The 16224-nt window shown below is 45.7% G+C and overlaps 1 protein-coding gene across 4 annotated transcripts in view; it reads left to right on the top strand.

Annotated features, from left to right (window-relative positions):
* The window catches only part of HIC2 (HIC ZBTB transcriptional repressor 2), a 587905-nt gene that overhangs the window by 490480 nt on the left and 81201 nt on the right, over window positions 1–16224 (top strand). Inside the window, exon 4 of one of the 4 annotated variants that reach the window (XM_078667870.1) lies at window positions 5582–5650. The exons of the other annotated variants lie outside the window; for them this stretch is intronic. The gene's annotated coding sequence lies outside the window, so the exon portion shown is untranslated. The remainder of the gene's footprint in view (window positions 1–5581; window positions 5651–16224) is intronic. 4 annotated transcript variants of the gene reach the window in all.

Below are 16224 nucleotides of genomic sequence, written 5' to 3'. Positions count from 1 at the left end.
CTCTTTGGGATATTGTCCAGTCCCATGTACAAACAGTGGCTGCCTTTCGCTTAGTTACTGCCACCTGCTTTAGGCATCCGCCATTTTTGCGTTCGATACGGCATTCTAAATTAACATTTGTAATCTTTTCTTACTTGCGATTGACCAACACTATGGAAACTCAGAGCTCAGTTGTGGCCTCTGTTTGGAGATTTGCTTTTAAAAAGAAGCCAGACTGCTGGTGAATTGTGCATAGAGGAATAGGCTAGCTGGGCAAGTGCAGTGTTTGAGCTCTGCAGACCCCGTGGTGCGAGACAATCGAAACCCCGCCAGCCCCAGTGGTGCGCAGTGCCTGGACTTCCAAGCACGACGCAGTGACAAGCAAGACAGGTGGAGTGTTTGAGCCCTGCAGAGCGCGTGGCAAGCCCTAGTGGTGCGCAGTGCCAGGACCTCCCAGCACGGCGCAGTGGCAAGGACGACAGGTGCAGTGTTTAAGCCCTGCAGAGCCCGTGGCCAGCCCCAGTGGTGCGCAGTGCCAGGAACTCCCAGCACGGTGCAGTGGCAAGCACGACAGATGCAGTATTTGAGCTCTGCAGAGCCCGTGGCCAGCCCTAGTGGTGCGCAGTGCCAGGACCTTTCCAGCACGGAGCTGTGGCAAGCACGACGGGTGCAGTGCTTGAGCCCTGCAGAGCCCGTGGCCAGCCCTAGTGGTTCGCAGTGCCAGGACCTCCCAGCACGGCGCAGTGGCAAGCACGGTGCAGTGGCAAGCACGACAGGTGCAGTGTTTGAGCCCTGCAGAGCCCGTGGCCAGCCCCAGTGGTGCGCAGTGCCAGGACCTCCCAGCACGGTGCAGTGGAAAGCTCGACAGGTGCAGTGTTTGAGCCCTGCAGAGCCCGTGGCCAGCCCTAGTGGTGCGCAGTGCCAGGACCTCCCAGCACGGCGCAGTGGCAAGCACGACAGGTGCAGTGTTTGAGCCCTGCAGAGCCCGTGGCCAGCCCTAGTGGTGCGCAGTGCCAGGACCTCCCAGCACGGCGCAGTGGCAAGCACGACAGGTGCAGTGTTTGAGCCCTGCAGAGCCCGTGGCCAGCCCTAGTGGTTCGCAGTGCCAGGACCTCCCAGCACGGCGCATTGGCAAGCACGGTGCAGTGGCAAGCACGACAGGTGCAGTGTTTGAGCCCTGCAGAGCCCGTGGCCAGCCCCAGTGGTGCGCAGTGCCAGGACCTCCCAGCACGGCGCAGTGGCAAGCACGACAGGTGCAGTGTTTGAGCCCTGCAGAGCCCGTGGCCAGCCCTAGTGGTGCGCAGTGCCAGGACCTCCCAGCACGGCGCAGTGGCAAGCACGACAGGTGCAGTGTTTGAGCCCTGCAGAGCCCGTGGTGCAAGTGAATCTAAACCCCGCCAGACCCAGTGGCGTGCAGTGCCAGGACCTCCCAGCACGGCGCAGTGGAAAGCACGACAGGTGCAGTGTTTGAGCCCTGCAGCGCCCGTGGCAAGCCCCAGTGGTGCGCAGTGCCAGGACCTCCCAGCACGGCGCAGTGGCAAGCACGACAGGTCCAGTGTTTGAGCCCTGCAGAGCCCGTGGCCAGCCCCAGTGGTGCGCAGTGCCAGGACCTCCCAGCACGGCGCAGTGGAAAGCATGACAGGTACAGTGTTTCAGCCCTGCAGAGCCCGTGGCCAGCCCCAGTGGTGCGCAGTGCCAGGACCTCCCAGCATGGCGCAGTGGCAAGCACGACCGGTGCAGTGTTTGAGCCCTGCAGAACCCGTGGCCAGCCCCAGTGGTGCGCAGTGCCAGGACCTCCCAGCACGGTGCAGTGGCAAGCACGACAGGTGCAGTGTTTGAGTCCTGCAGAGCCCTTGGCCAGCCCCAGTGGTGCGCAGTGCCAGGACCTCCCAGCACGGCGCAGTGGCAAGCACGACCGGTGCAGTGTTTGAGCCCCGCAGAGCCCGTGGTGCAAGTGAATCTAAACCCCGACAGACTCAGTGGTGCGCAGTGCCATGGCCTCCCAGCACGACACAGTGGCAAGCACGCTTTAACTCGGAGGTCTTCCAACTTTTTTGATCTGACCCCCCCCCCCCCTATGCAAAATGTTTTGAGGTCAGGCCCCCCTCCAAAATTGTATGTATAGATTGAGGGAGCGAGAAGGACATGGCTTCTTTCAGGGGGCAAGCCCTCTCAAATAATTAATCACAAAGCTAAATAAACCATATTTACAATACTTGTGCCTCAGTAACTCGAACAAAACAATGGTACTCCTTGGTGCCATTTTAGAAAATAATCATTCAAATACTTAAAGAGCTAATGAGCTGCATATGCAATTAATGCTGTCCACAATGAATCATGAATATATCCACTGTGTGTTTCTGAGAAAATATATCAATTTCCTTAGTGCACAATAACAGACACATGAAACACTCGATTCACTGAACTTAATAAAAAATTAGCAAAGTGTCCCACTGAAACAGAACCACAAGGAAAAGAAAACAAAATCTTTTGACATCAGCAGTTTTAATAGAAGGACACTAACTGGGGGCCATTGAAACTAACAACGTGGGGCCATTAAAAGGCAGTAGACTACTAAAGATTTCTTGTAACTTGCTCGTTATGAGAAACACACATGTACTGGAGTATGCTGCATGGAACACTTTCTGCATTTTCCTCACATTTGTTCATTTACTCCCCTGTTGCTCTCGACACACCTACCGACCATCTCACATTTCTGATTTCCGTAACCTTCTGCAATTTTCTATTTGCCTTTTCCATCCATAGCATGTTCAATTCATCTTACTATTCTACCTCATGCCTCATCTTTTTGCACCTAAACCTCTTTCCGCCTTCCTCCTTTTCCTGTCTTCATTTCCTCGACCCCCAACCCTTTAACACTCCAACTAATTCTAATAATATAGTATAACGTGCACCTTTTTCCTTAAATGATAACTCCACTACAGACCCAAAAAGTAAATTACAAGCATTACAATTTATGACGCCATAGCTTTAACTTTCACAAATACGAGACCTCTACTGTGAAAACACGAAACACTTGCTTTTTAGGTCTCGCCCTGGAATTCGCATCCGAAGGATGCGTCCAGGGCTGGAGACTTATATGCTTTTTAGGTCTCGCCCTGGAATTCGCATCCGAAGGATGCGTCCAGGGCTGGAGACTTATAGCGAGCTGACACGGGGGAATGACGGACAAAAAACTGTCACGCGCTTCTCCCCGGCTGGATTCAGCTGCTTGCACGCGCACCAACATTCACGCATGCGCACATACACAGCCACACCGCCACTCACGCATGCGCACATACACATCCATACACAGGCACACACACCCCCGTCGCCGCCGCACCTACACACGGAGCCCCCCATCTATGGCCCAGGAAGCGGCGAAGCGCCAGCGTGGCTCTCCCCGGAGCAGCGGGAGAGCCGCTCATTTAATATGCGGCGCAGCCCATAATGCCTTGCAGGCACAGGCATACACACAGACACACACACACACAGACAGACGCGCAGACACACGCACGCACACACACACACAGTCACACAGACACACACACACCGCGCCCCCCACTATGCCCCACTTACCGCATCAGCGGCCTCAGCTGCCACCGGTCCTCTGGCCATCCACTCCGTGGGCGCGGGCTACGGAAGTCCCGCCCCACGACAGCCGTGAGCGTGCACATCCCAAAACCGGAAGTTCGGGAGTGTGCACGCTCACGGATTCTTGTTGTTCTGTTTTAGCCAAACAACTCCGCCATGTCACCATGTCCATTGGCGCTGCGTTCTCTCAGACGGGATTGTGGCGGAGCGCAGAGACTAGTATTGTGAGTGTTTTGTTGTATTAAAATCCCGAGGCATTTTAAATTCTTGGAGCCTTCTCTGTTATCACCAGAGGCGTTACACATCCTAGAACAGTTATACTTGCATCTTTTTTTCGCATATTCCACAGCTCTAGTTGTTGCAGGTCTCATTCTTCGAGGATTAACGTCACATTCATGAAATGAGTGCTGTGAAGAGATCTGTGGAGCTGGCTGGCACGTGCATAGGCACTGTTAACTTGCAGTTATAGTTAGAATGGGATTTAGTTGCATTTATAGATGTTGGATGTTTCTGATCCATTTTGTTGCAGTCTACACTCGGATCATTGGTGCTGCTTGTAAAGAAAGTTCCATGTGGTGAACACTTAAAACAGCATTGACCTCTACGTTCTGATAAGGACATGCGATGCTCTTAAAGACATGCATTTTGCGGTGGGGGGGGTGAGAGCATGGGGAATCCCATTTGTAAATATAATGTTACCATACAGAGAATATACACATACTCTAAGGAGGCACAGATTCTTTAGATGCTGGCTACCTATGCGCACTTTAGTCCTGGGCAAATATTCAAAAGAAGCACGATGGATCGGGAAACTGGATTTCCAAGGCCAGCGTCACTGCGACAGGCCTGAACAGCAAACCACCAACTCCTAGCCGGGATCACTCCTAGCAGCACCCCTAGCAGCGCAGATGAGCCCTGCCGTATGACGGTGGCGCAGGCGGGCATCACCAGTCAATATAATTAATATTCGTGTACTGGGCAGCAGGACGCAAAGAAAGGGAGGCATCTGCCCTGCCCTGTTACAGCACAGACACATGAGGGCATAATCTAGGTGAATTACAACAAACACATGGATGCATCAACTAGGAGCACAACTGCTCACAGAAAAGCACCGTCGCGGGGTAGCGAGAGCTCTGCCAATTATAAGAGTGTGTAGATCTCTTCCACTGAGGTAACGTTTGAAATCTCGTGCGGTTTTGTTTGAGAGCAGACGACGTCTGTCTGTGCAAAGCCCCAAAGCCCGGACATGTAAATGTAATTTCACCTTAAAGTTTACTTAGTGTAGCCATTCAGGCTGTGAACTCGGACGTGACAGCGCGTTTGTATGGGCCTTGTACCTGGACCCGGCCTGCTGACACTCCTCAGAGTGTTTCTTCCTCCAGCACAGACCTCCTTTCACCCACCACTGTCCTCAAGCCAGCGCCCTCAGAACAAAGCTTGCTGCCGGTACCGTGATAATCCGGCGGGGGTGGGGTTGGGGAGGGGAGGAAGGGGGGGTTGGGGTTACTGAGCGCTTCCTTCAACACACACCACATTTCATCCACCACTGTTGTCGCTCCAGCAACTTTGAGGTAAGGCATGCAGCCTGTACCTAGATAAACCTGGGGTGTACCGATCGGTTCCTTCAGAACAGACCACCTTTCACCCACCGCAGTTCTCACATATGCTGCTCATACATTGATACCTCTGGGATGGACCGAGCGCTTCCTCCAGCGCACACCTCGTTTCACTCACTCACACTCAAGAACCATGGTAGTAAGCCTGCCTCCATTGAATCTGTACCCCTACTGAGCAAAGACACTCTTTCACTGCACAGAGCAACCTGGGTCTTCAGATTAGACTTCACGTTAACAGTTAAACAGTCCTGTACATAAGGAGTTATGCTAATCTAGGCAGGAGTTTAATAAATGCCCCTCCATCAGAAGGCACATACTTGCTTAGAGAAGAGTGAGTGTAGGCTTGGGTAAGGAAAATTGAAAAAAATTACATTTGACTTATTCCTTTACAGACGAAGCGTGGCTTCCACCAGCCTGCGTGGTAGTTACCAGCGTGGGTGTTTTACTGCATTCGGCGACACGTGAGTTTGTGATTCATAATAAAAAATATACAAGGCAAACTTAAAAGTTTACTCAGAATGAGTACATCCAATGAATAAACACAAACGTAAAAGCGCAGACGGTAACAGGGCAAACTTTTAGCCTAATGTGCACGTAAATACAAATGTTGCATTACAAATGCTATAGGTGTCACATTTGCGAAAGTTATAACTATTGGCATTGTAAATGACAAAGCTATTAATTTCGCTATTTTCAAAACCAACACATAAATGAACATTTGGTGAATTACCATTAAAATATTTGACTTTTTTACTAAGATATTATTGTACTCTTTTATGCAAACAAAATTTAGATACTGCATAAAGAACTTGAATAAAACATATTTTATATGTAGCTTTTTATGTAAAAAAAAAACTATAGCACAAAGCAAAAAACAATTGCCATTTACAATGCTAATAGCTCAAATTTAAATAATGCGAGACCTATTGCATTGCAAATGCTTGTTTTTCTTTTTTTAAGCAACCTCCTTGTCCCTGCCAGCACATTTACTGATCCTGATCTCAATGTACTCCGGAATAAATGAAGACTGCCTGGAAATGCGACAAATGACGATCGCCGCAGTTCCAGGCCGTCTTCAGTTGCATGTACTTGCAGAGGCATCCCCCCCCCCCTCCTCCCCCTCCTCCCCTCCTCCCCGGGAACCCATTCATGCCCTGAACGCCCTCACACACACAGAGCGAGTTTTAAGACCTCTGCGCTTGGAAGAGACCCCCTTCCACTCTAGGAGTTTTTAGGGCGTGTCTCCATTGAGCGCTTCAGTGACTACAGGCCTGTCATGATTTCACTTCAGATCGTTGATAACCCGATTTAATGTGCTGCATTCTGGGGCGGACAGGTAGTAAATCTGCCCCGTCAGGCACGAGCCTCCCGGACGTAGCTGCGTGACTTATGTACTTATGTTGCTAACTGTAATTGTTCCCCGCCTCCACACTCCTCAATAGGCAACACATACAGGTAATTAAGCAATAATGGCGCAAGCGCCCGTGCACACCCAGGTGGATAATGCCCTCGTGAAAGCCTCCAACTTGGGAGCTTCTGTGAAATCCTCTCTCCAATGATTACCCGCGGCCAGCCGGTGGCAGATTTCCTTGTGCACGTTGCATGGGCATGCATCCCTTGATGCGTGCTGTACTATGGAATGTTTGCACCTTCGTGCAGTTCCCAGCTTGTACTGGTGACGTTTGCAGAGACAAATTTGACATACTATATGGACGTCATCGACGCATTCCTTTTTGTCTCTTCAAGTATAGGTGGAATTCCTTACAATCGGATTGGTTAGTCAAGTGTCAGGGATCCATCATTTTCAACTGTAGAGCCAATCATGCATGCTGGCTTTGATTGGTGGCCAGTGTGAGGGAATGGGCCACATGGTCATGGCCGTGATACCAGCCCGCTCACGACTACATGTGGCTTTTCTTTGAGCAGCTTACATGTGTGCAGACGGCCAGATGGGTCCATAGTCAATGAAAGCAAGGAAAGGGGAGCCGTGAATGGACTGGTGTGATGGTGGCTATTATCTTTTTTCACTATGATATGGTATTTGTATTTGTATGGCATACAGTCTGCCATTAGTACGATGCTGCAGGCCTTTTGGTAGCCCTTCAGTACCCGTCCTAAGGGCGCAGAGGCTTCCATTGCAGGCCAGCTTGTGAAGAAGGTGATATCTGTACCTAGAATGAGGTTGTTCCTATAGAAGGTGACAGACACGTCCGCGCCAGTGAGCAGTGGGTGAATATTGAGTCTTCCATCAATGATACTACGTTGTTTCTACTCATTCAGGAGTGGCTCCACGGTCTCGAACTTGTATACAAAGACGAGACATATTGCCGCCCAGGGACTAATAGACATCCGCATGTTTTGTCTGAATAAATTATGATTCCGTTTTTAGGTGTGTTTTTGACAGCACAGCTCTTAAGCAAAACTATTGTCTCTGAAATCCTAAAACTGGCTTTTGTCGCGCCTTTGTCAGTCATTTCTTTTTTTCGATCATCCTCTTTCCGCCGTTGACATGAGACTTTGCAACTCGCGCCTTGTTACTTCTCTTTCTCACCTAATACTATTGTCAGTGTGGGTTCATCTCTCCATCTTCAAGGGAGTGTGTGTTGCACTGCATGCCAGACCCTTCTGTTGGCGCCTCGGTGCTCGATCTTCTCCTTTCTCTCTTCTCCTCCTGTATCTGCTCGTACTGGCTCTTTATGCTCCTCACATTTTCCCATTTGTCTCAATCTTTCATTCCACTGTCCACCACAGTCTCATTCCCCCCTCGCCTTCTACTTTCCTGTGTGTTACACACATCCTTCTGCCCACGATGTATATGGTTTCTCCATCCAGCGATCCCCTCTGCCCTTTAGTCCTCTTCGTTTCCCCACCTGCTCGTCCCACCAGGAAGTGTATCATTAGTGCCACGAGTGCCGTAAGTGCTGGCTTTCTTTCTGCTTTAGAGAGATGGTTTTGAAGTGTGGTAAGTGGTGGAAAGATAGTCCTTTCTGCAACAGGGTTTAGAGGGCTTGACAACTACAGAAGAAAAGCTGCTATATTGAAACCTCCCTTGACTTCAATACAGGGTTCTTTTTGTTTCTATGGTAAAAATAAAAAAAAGTCGGGTGGCAAGGGAGCCTTCGTTACAGCTCTTCTTTGTCTCTGACATAGAAAGAAAATAAGGGATGTCAGGAAAGCTTTCTTGACATCCGTCCTTTATATGTCATAACAAAAAACAAGAGGACTGTATTGAAGGTAAGGGAGCCTTCAGTATAGACTGCTTCTGATTTCTTAAATGTGTCAGTCTTTGATGTGCTTGCACTGCATGCGATAGCACTTTAAACCAGACCTATTGGTTTGCCAGCACCTGCATTTTTTTATATTCCCTTGGAGATAATTATTTTTCATTTAGTTATTTGGCTCTTCCAAACACTCTTGCTGCCATAGGAACTTGAGTTTGCCAGAACCTTAATTGAAGGTTTGCAAGGAGTGTTGATGGTTATGCTCCCTCCTGTTTACCAGGATTTAACGTGATTGCTGAAGCTGCAGTGTGTATGGGGAGAGGGGAGACCTTCTTAAGGCCTGCCGTTGGTTTTAGATCTTAGGTTTGGATCTAGATCTACTGAACTAGTTACTGAAAATATCTTGGATATTAAAATGGACTTCGTAGGTCAGGTCTCCTGTAAAAGAGGATGTATTTTTAATTGATATTTTTTGTCCAAAGTTCTCTGTTGTCCAAGATATAGAAAGTTCGAAACTTGCAGTTTTAGATGCTAATGCAAAATGTAAAGATGCCATTATCTTTCTCAGATCGGATTTTAATGTGAAGATGTGTGATGGTATAAACAAGTCTTAAGGCTGGAAAATGGCTGTGGGTTTGATGAAATTTTCTGTTCAATTAAGTTGTAAAAGGCTAAATATCTGATCCACTGGATTAATATTGTATTTATAAAGTTTTATATAGCGCTAGCTAAACCCGTGGGTATCAGACCACTTTACATACACAAAGGAGAAGAAATAATTGCATTACATCGCAGGATATGAGGATGCATAAAGATATAAGCAAAGACATAATACTCATGTATACATTGAAGGGGAGAAAAACACAGGTGGTTGAAACAGCCAGATAACCACCGTCTTTGAAGGTCAAGTGAGAGGGGAGTCCACTAGGTTATTGATGCATAGGTTAGTTGACTTGGTCAGTAAAGTATTGGTTGAGGAGGAGTTTCTAGTCCTTTTTGAAGCAGGAGAAGGAGGGGTTGTATCTGAGGTCAATAGGGAGTGTGTTCCACATCCTGGGTACGTTACCAGAAAAGGATCGGCACAGAATCATTTTCCTTTTCAGTTTCGGAGGGATGAGAAGAAGTGAGTTGGTGTTTCTCAGAGTTCTGCATTTTCCTGCTTTTACCAGTTTGCTGTTTAGGTACTTGGGGGAGTGTGCGTGAAGGGCTTTGTGTGTGATGCAGGCCAGTTTGCAACTACATCTACCTTCCATGGAAAGCCAGTTGAGGACGTTGAGGGTTGGTGTGATGTGTTCAAATCTTTACACCAGTTATGAGTCGAGCTGCCATGTTAAGGACTGACGTTAGTCTGGCTAGGTGAGCTTTATAATTAGCCTAATTATGTTAACTGGCTGGTATGTAGTACACCAGCCACTAGGAAGGACTTCTATAAAAGGTAAGCATAACCACCCTAATATATATATATATATATATATATATATATATATATATATATATATATATATATATATATATATATATATATATATATATATATATATATATATATATATTGGTGGCTGCTGCCCTAGGCTAAAGATTTTAGAGTCTGTGATTGGTAGAATAGTACTAAGTTACCCACGAGGACCACTTTTCCTTTCATATCTGAGCCCTTTGAACTTGGTTTAGTTGTCAGGATTGTAGTCAAACAAAGAAAGTAATTCATAAGAAGATAATGGACTTATAAGGGGGGTTGCATATAAAGGAAAAGGACTTTTTAATGTATTATATGTGATGCCTCTGGCTAATATCTCCTTTGGGTTTCAATATAACTTGTATGTCAGTGACACCCACGTAATTCTGTTGATTAAGTATAGTCAGACAATCATCCAAGACCATTTGAAGCAGCATATAAAATCAGTAGCCCTTTGGATGGATGCCAATTCCTTGCCGCTAAATGTTGACAAGAAAAAAGTCTTGGTCTTTGGTAACCCTTCTATCTAGTCGTCAACAAGAGGCCTCAATGTCTGGGTGCTTGCCTAGAGTCCAGTACCAGTGCTTGCAACCTGGGTCTTATTTTTGACTCCAAGCTATCTTTCAAGGCTCATTTTAATAAACTTGTGGTGACCTGTTTTGTTATTTAGTAAAATCATTTCCTTTGTGTGGAGTTCCTCTAACAAAACTCTTGCAGGCATTGATTATAAGCAGACTGGATTATTGCAAAACTCTGTTTCTTGGTCTTTTCTTATTCAAAGGCGTCGACTGATTCAGAATGCATCAGCAAGACTATCTTAGGTCTTTCTAGAACGGTCAGTATCTCTGGTCACGTGATTATTCTGCACTGGCGTCCAGTCAAAGCACTGTATTTTCAAAACCCTCTGCTACTGTCACATAGCGGTGCACAGGGTGGGCCCTTACCCGCATGACCGAGTCGTTCTCTCAGTACTACCCCAGCAGGCAGTTTAATTCCAGTTCTGCGTTAATTGATCTTAGACCTAGGTTTCACAGAATGCGAATGCACACAAGAGGTCAAGCATTTTGGGTTGTCATGGCTCGGACTTGCAATGACCCACCTTCTGCTATTTGTGCAGAGTCAAATTATAGGCTAATTCACAAAGTTTTGAACATGCATCTTTTTCAACTCTAGATCTAATGGTTATCCCTATGCCTACGATTAGTGTCAGGACACCTTTTGGTATTTACACACTTTTTATAAAACTCAAACTCTACTCAAATCTGACCTATTGTGGAGAAGTTATCGGAGAGGTCGCTGATGCAGAACAAGGGTTTAGATATTTAATGATAGCCGTGATATACAGTTTATATTAAATACTATCAAAGTTTCATAATGAATTTCATAAGGAAAAGATCACATTGAAAAAACTATAAAGGTGTATATTAAGATAACTTGTAATTTGCTTTTAGCCTTCTGCAGACAAAATGCAATTGCATTGAATAAAAAAAAATATTCCCCAATGTTTTGCAACTTAGTAAACATGGGTGTTTCTCAATAGCATAAAGATACGCCTATAACAGGACTTTATTTCAAAACACTATCAAGTTAATAACTGGGCAGAGGATTTAGCCGGTACATGATGTTAAATGTCATGAAATCATCTCGACGATCTCTTTAGATATAATTATCAATCTAGATATTCCTGATTGGTGTACATTTGTAGACCTTCACGGGATCTGCTTATTCCAGGAAACGTGGGCGACAAACCCCACCCACAGAATGGGTTACGTCTCCTTTGTGGAGCCTGCAGTAATGGGCCCGAGAGGTAGACCATCAGGGGGGTTATGCATTTGGGTGGGTGTCCATCTCGGATTCACGTTAAAAAGAATAGAAACTAATTGTCCTGACCTCACGTGTATCCTGATGTCACATAAAAAGACACCAAAACTGGCACTTATTAACATATACTCACGCCCAGCACGATCGGGGGGAAGCCCCAACACTCTAAACCTGTTGTCTAATTTATTGCATTCAATTGGGGGCGATGTAGTCCTGTTGATCGGAGGAGACTTCAACTGCCATTTTGAACCGCTTAATGGGGTTCCTCCGATCACAACAGAAGAAGATGAAATTTGGTCAGTTCCACTCCCTAATGTATATCCAGCAAACACTTGGACAGCCCAAGCTATACAGTTGACCTCTCTCACTTACACCTTCTCTATTAGAGCATGTAATGGGCGTTTTCAGGGCGATATCCCAGGCCAGCCAACCTATAGAGGTATGGGACACGTATCTGTTATAGATTAGACCACAGAGGCAGACTAACCATAAAATAAAGTGTTGGATTTTAGGATCACTGCCCGTACTGAAAGTGATCACAATCCTTTGACCACTGAGATGGACTTTCAGTTGACTAGTGAGGCTGACGCCCAGATTGCTATTAACAACGCTGAACTGTTCAAGGTGGGAGAAGAATCCGATGGTCAGCCGTTAAGATGTCCACTGAAAATATGGCCAAAATGTATCGGAATATAATCCCCCTGCTTGAAAGAGTTTACACAAATGACGTTCACTCCACTGATAAAGGTATAGGTGGTCTTTCTAATATACATAAGGAATTGGTATCAGTATTACAAATCAGGCACCATTAAGCCAAAACCGGGAAGAGATGGCAATCCTTGGTTTAACAGGGCCTGCAGGGATGCAAAGGGAGCATTATTATCAGCACTACAGCAAGGTAACATGACTTGTGTCAATACAGCTAGACAGTCGTTTAAACATATCACAATCAATGCGAAGGCAGAGTGGGAAGCAGACCGTTGGTCTGCTATTAGATCCGCACTTGTGGCAAAGGATGCTAGGTCCTTTTGGAACCTTGTCCACACTGGAAAACCAGAGGGCAGGACTACAATCGACCCTGACATCCCGGAAGAAGCCTGGTCGTCTTACTTCAAAGAGCTTTATTCAGTTCCCCTGTCATCACTAAGCGAGTCCCCGCCAAGCCTCTGGTCTCCGGATCCTATGTGGCCTTCACCACTGTTTACTCTGGCAGAAGTCCAAAAAGGCTTTATTAAGTATCCAGCCAAACAAAACCCCGGGACTAGATATGATTCCGGGTGATCCCTTTAGAGAGGAGCCGATAATATGGGACCCCTATTTTTTAGTTCTATCCAACGCGATACTGCAGGGGCAACCACTACCTTGTACTTGGTTGGGGGCGGAGATCATTCCAATCTTCAAGAAGGGTAGTCCACTTGAACCTTCTAATTATAGGCCTATAAGCCTTATTGACGTGGCCCAGAAAATATATGCCAGGCTCCTTTTACAACGTCTGCAGGATTGGACAAATGATAATAACATCTTGACTCCGCTCCAAGCGGGCTTTAGGGCTAAGACTTCAACAATAGACCAACTATTCCGACTACAGATAATTCATTGGAAGCACGTAGTTCTGGAAGGGGGAAGCTTATACCTCACCTTCGTGGACCTAAAATCCGCATTTGATATGGTGGACCGGAATCCACTATGGAATATTTTATTAACAATGGGCGTACCACCGTATCTATGCTACCAATTCAAAATTTTACACGAAAGTACATATGCCAGAGTTCGCTTTGGCAAGTCAGGTCAAATAACTGGGCCATTTCCGATCGGGAAGGGTGTAAGACAGGGCTGTGTCTTAGCACCGGCCCTGTTCTCCCTCTTCCTCAATGGGCTCATAGAAGACCTCCTTGCCATAGATGACATTCAAAGATTTCCTGCACTAATGTTTGCAGACGACACTCTGCTGCTTTCAAAATCACCGATGGGCATGCAGCGAGTGTTGAATCAGTTTACCAAGTTTTGTAATAAAAGAAACTTGGTTGTTAACATTAATAAGACCAAGTACATGGTTTTTAATGCAAGTACCATTAATTGCCCCCACCCGACGATGGAAGGCAGACCTCTCAAAAGGGTCCCAATTTTTGAATACCTAGGACTATCCCTGAACGATAAAATGGGGTGGGGCCCTCAAATGACCAAGGCCAATCTAAGATTAACCCAGGCAGCAGGGGGGATCCTTAAAGTGCAAAAAAATTGTGCGCTCAAAATAATAAGCGCCCCCCTTGAGATCTTTAGAGTCCAAGCCAGGGCATCATCCCTCTATGGGGCCGAACTATGGGGGCACGTAACACCAAATGACCTCTCTATTACAGAAAATAGCTTTATTAGGCAACTTTTGACCTTGCCAAGAAGTACCCCCTTGGTTCCACTTAAACTGGACTTGAATATCTGTCCAATTGCAGATGTTGTTGCTGCACGGCCAATACTTTATTGGATGAGGCTGTGGAGTACCCCTGAGCTGCTGTGCTATAGGGAGGAATTGAAAGTGGTCATGGCCTCACTAGGCGCTGGTAGAATCCCTTGGCTATCTTTTGTAAAGCAGACCCTCATTTCCGTTGGGCTTGAGGAACTCTGGTTAGACCCCGAGGTCTCTTGCCCAGCGATCTCGAAAAAGACTATGTCGTGTACTGTAAAAGACTTCAATCTAAGGAAGGTTCTCTGCACAGCTAAATCTTCAAGTTTGACTGATACCTTCCTGTATTTTAAGTCCACTTATAGCTTTGAGCCGGAGTTAGATGCCATTCAACCGACCCTGGCGAAGAAGCTATATCTACAATTCAGATACGGTACTCTGCCACTGTATTCAATGATTGATGAGTGGACAGGTGGCCCAGCACGTCCTTGCCCAGGATGTGGAACAGAGGTTGAAACTCCAACTCATGTTATCCTCTTCTGTCTGGCTTATGTTACCATCAGGAAGAAGTGGATAATCCAGTTGTGTAAAAACCTGGGCATTAAGCACTATCTAGCCTTTTATAGGATTCTGAAAACTGATACCAACTATGTGATAGTGTCTGTGGTGGTGAAGTTCTTGTTCTCAATGTGGTTAATTCGAAGGAACTTGATAGCCAACACAAATTTGCACTGAGTTCTAATGATAACCCGAGTATGGATTAAAATGATATTATATCTTTTAGGAATTTTAACATTGATGGATTTTATTATATTTTATACTTTTTAAAGAAAGTGTATAAATCAAGTTTTAATGCTTCTTATTAACATTCACTTGAAGCCGAGATATGATTTAAATGTAAATTTTGGTCAAATCAATTGGATGTAATGTGTATATTTTATGTGCTTTTATGATATATAAAACCGCAATAAAGCTTTGGAACGAACAAACGATAATTATCAAAATTGTATCTAGGAATCGTCACAGTAAAGCTATAGGAGCAGATAGGATCTCGAATTTGGTGTTCAAAACAACAGTGTGGGTCTCTATTCTCCACCCAGTTTTTGTGCATGCTGCTAAATCTGGAATAACACCTCATACCAGGAAGAGAACTATTATTAAAACTTTTTGAAAACAAGCATTGGCACAGCTAATAGGGCTGTTGGTCGTCAAGCTGTTGGCTTTGTCAATGCTTCTTTCGTCATATTTTTTACAAAACGTTATTGTTAGAGAAGCTGCCCTTCCCTTTTCAACCTTTAAAAAAAATGGATAAAGTCAAATATTTTTGGGTTCCACAAAGCTACATTGCCATGGTAGTCCCTGGCAATTACATGAATTGTTTTGTGTTGGGATGTTCCTCATGTGAAAGGGTAGAATGCGATCCCTCATTGAGAAGTTCTAAAGTGCTGTAGTGGGATGACCCATCGCCCCATGCTGTATGCCACAGTGAAGGAATACAAATGTGAATGAAACAATAACCATTCATTAGTTGAAGAGGGAAGGCTAAAATACACTGGAAGTAATTCTATAAGAATTATAGTAACCTCAAAAGATCTTTGCTAATGCTAGACCTACTAAGGGTATCCATAACGATTTGTCCGCTTACAGCCTCATTTCTTTTCATGATGTTTCATCTAAGATCTTTTCACGAATAGGCCTTCATGCGCAATCGTCGCTAATGGAGGACAGGCTCCATGTCCCAGTGAACAAGCTGGATTTAGAGCTGTACTTGAGTATAAACCATCAGATAATACCTCCATTAGATGAAATGGAAATTTTCAGTGGAGGCACATTTTTTGTTTTACTTCCCATCAGTTCTCGATAGTATTGATTGTTGTCAGAAAAACAGGAAGATGTGGGGCTACCGGGGCCTACTTGGCATCTTTTGTTGCTTTCATGAAAAACACACTTGCCACAGTACAAATGGCTCCCAAAAATGAAATGTTGTAGAAGTAGTAAATGAGGTCAAGCAAGGTTAGATTCTTGCTGTGTTAATGCTCACTTTATATTTGACCTTCGTATGAAGTGGGACTAAATGTAAATCCCCCCCAGTGGCTGACCATGCTGTGAGTGCATTATGAAATACTGATGATTCGTCGGTAA

Source organism: Lissotriton helveticus, chromosome 11, assembly GCF_964261635.1.
Source record: "Lissotriton helveticus chromosome 11, aLisHel1.1, whole genome shotgun sequence".
Taxonomy (NCBI): Eukaryota; Metazoa; Chordata; class Amphibia; order Caudata; family Salamandridae; genus Lissotriton; species Lissotriton helveticus.
The sequence above is the reverse complement of the archived record's forward strand: the minus strand, read 5'-3'. Positions and strand labels throughout refer to the sequence as shown.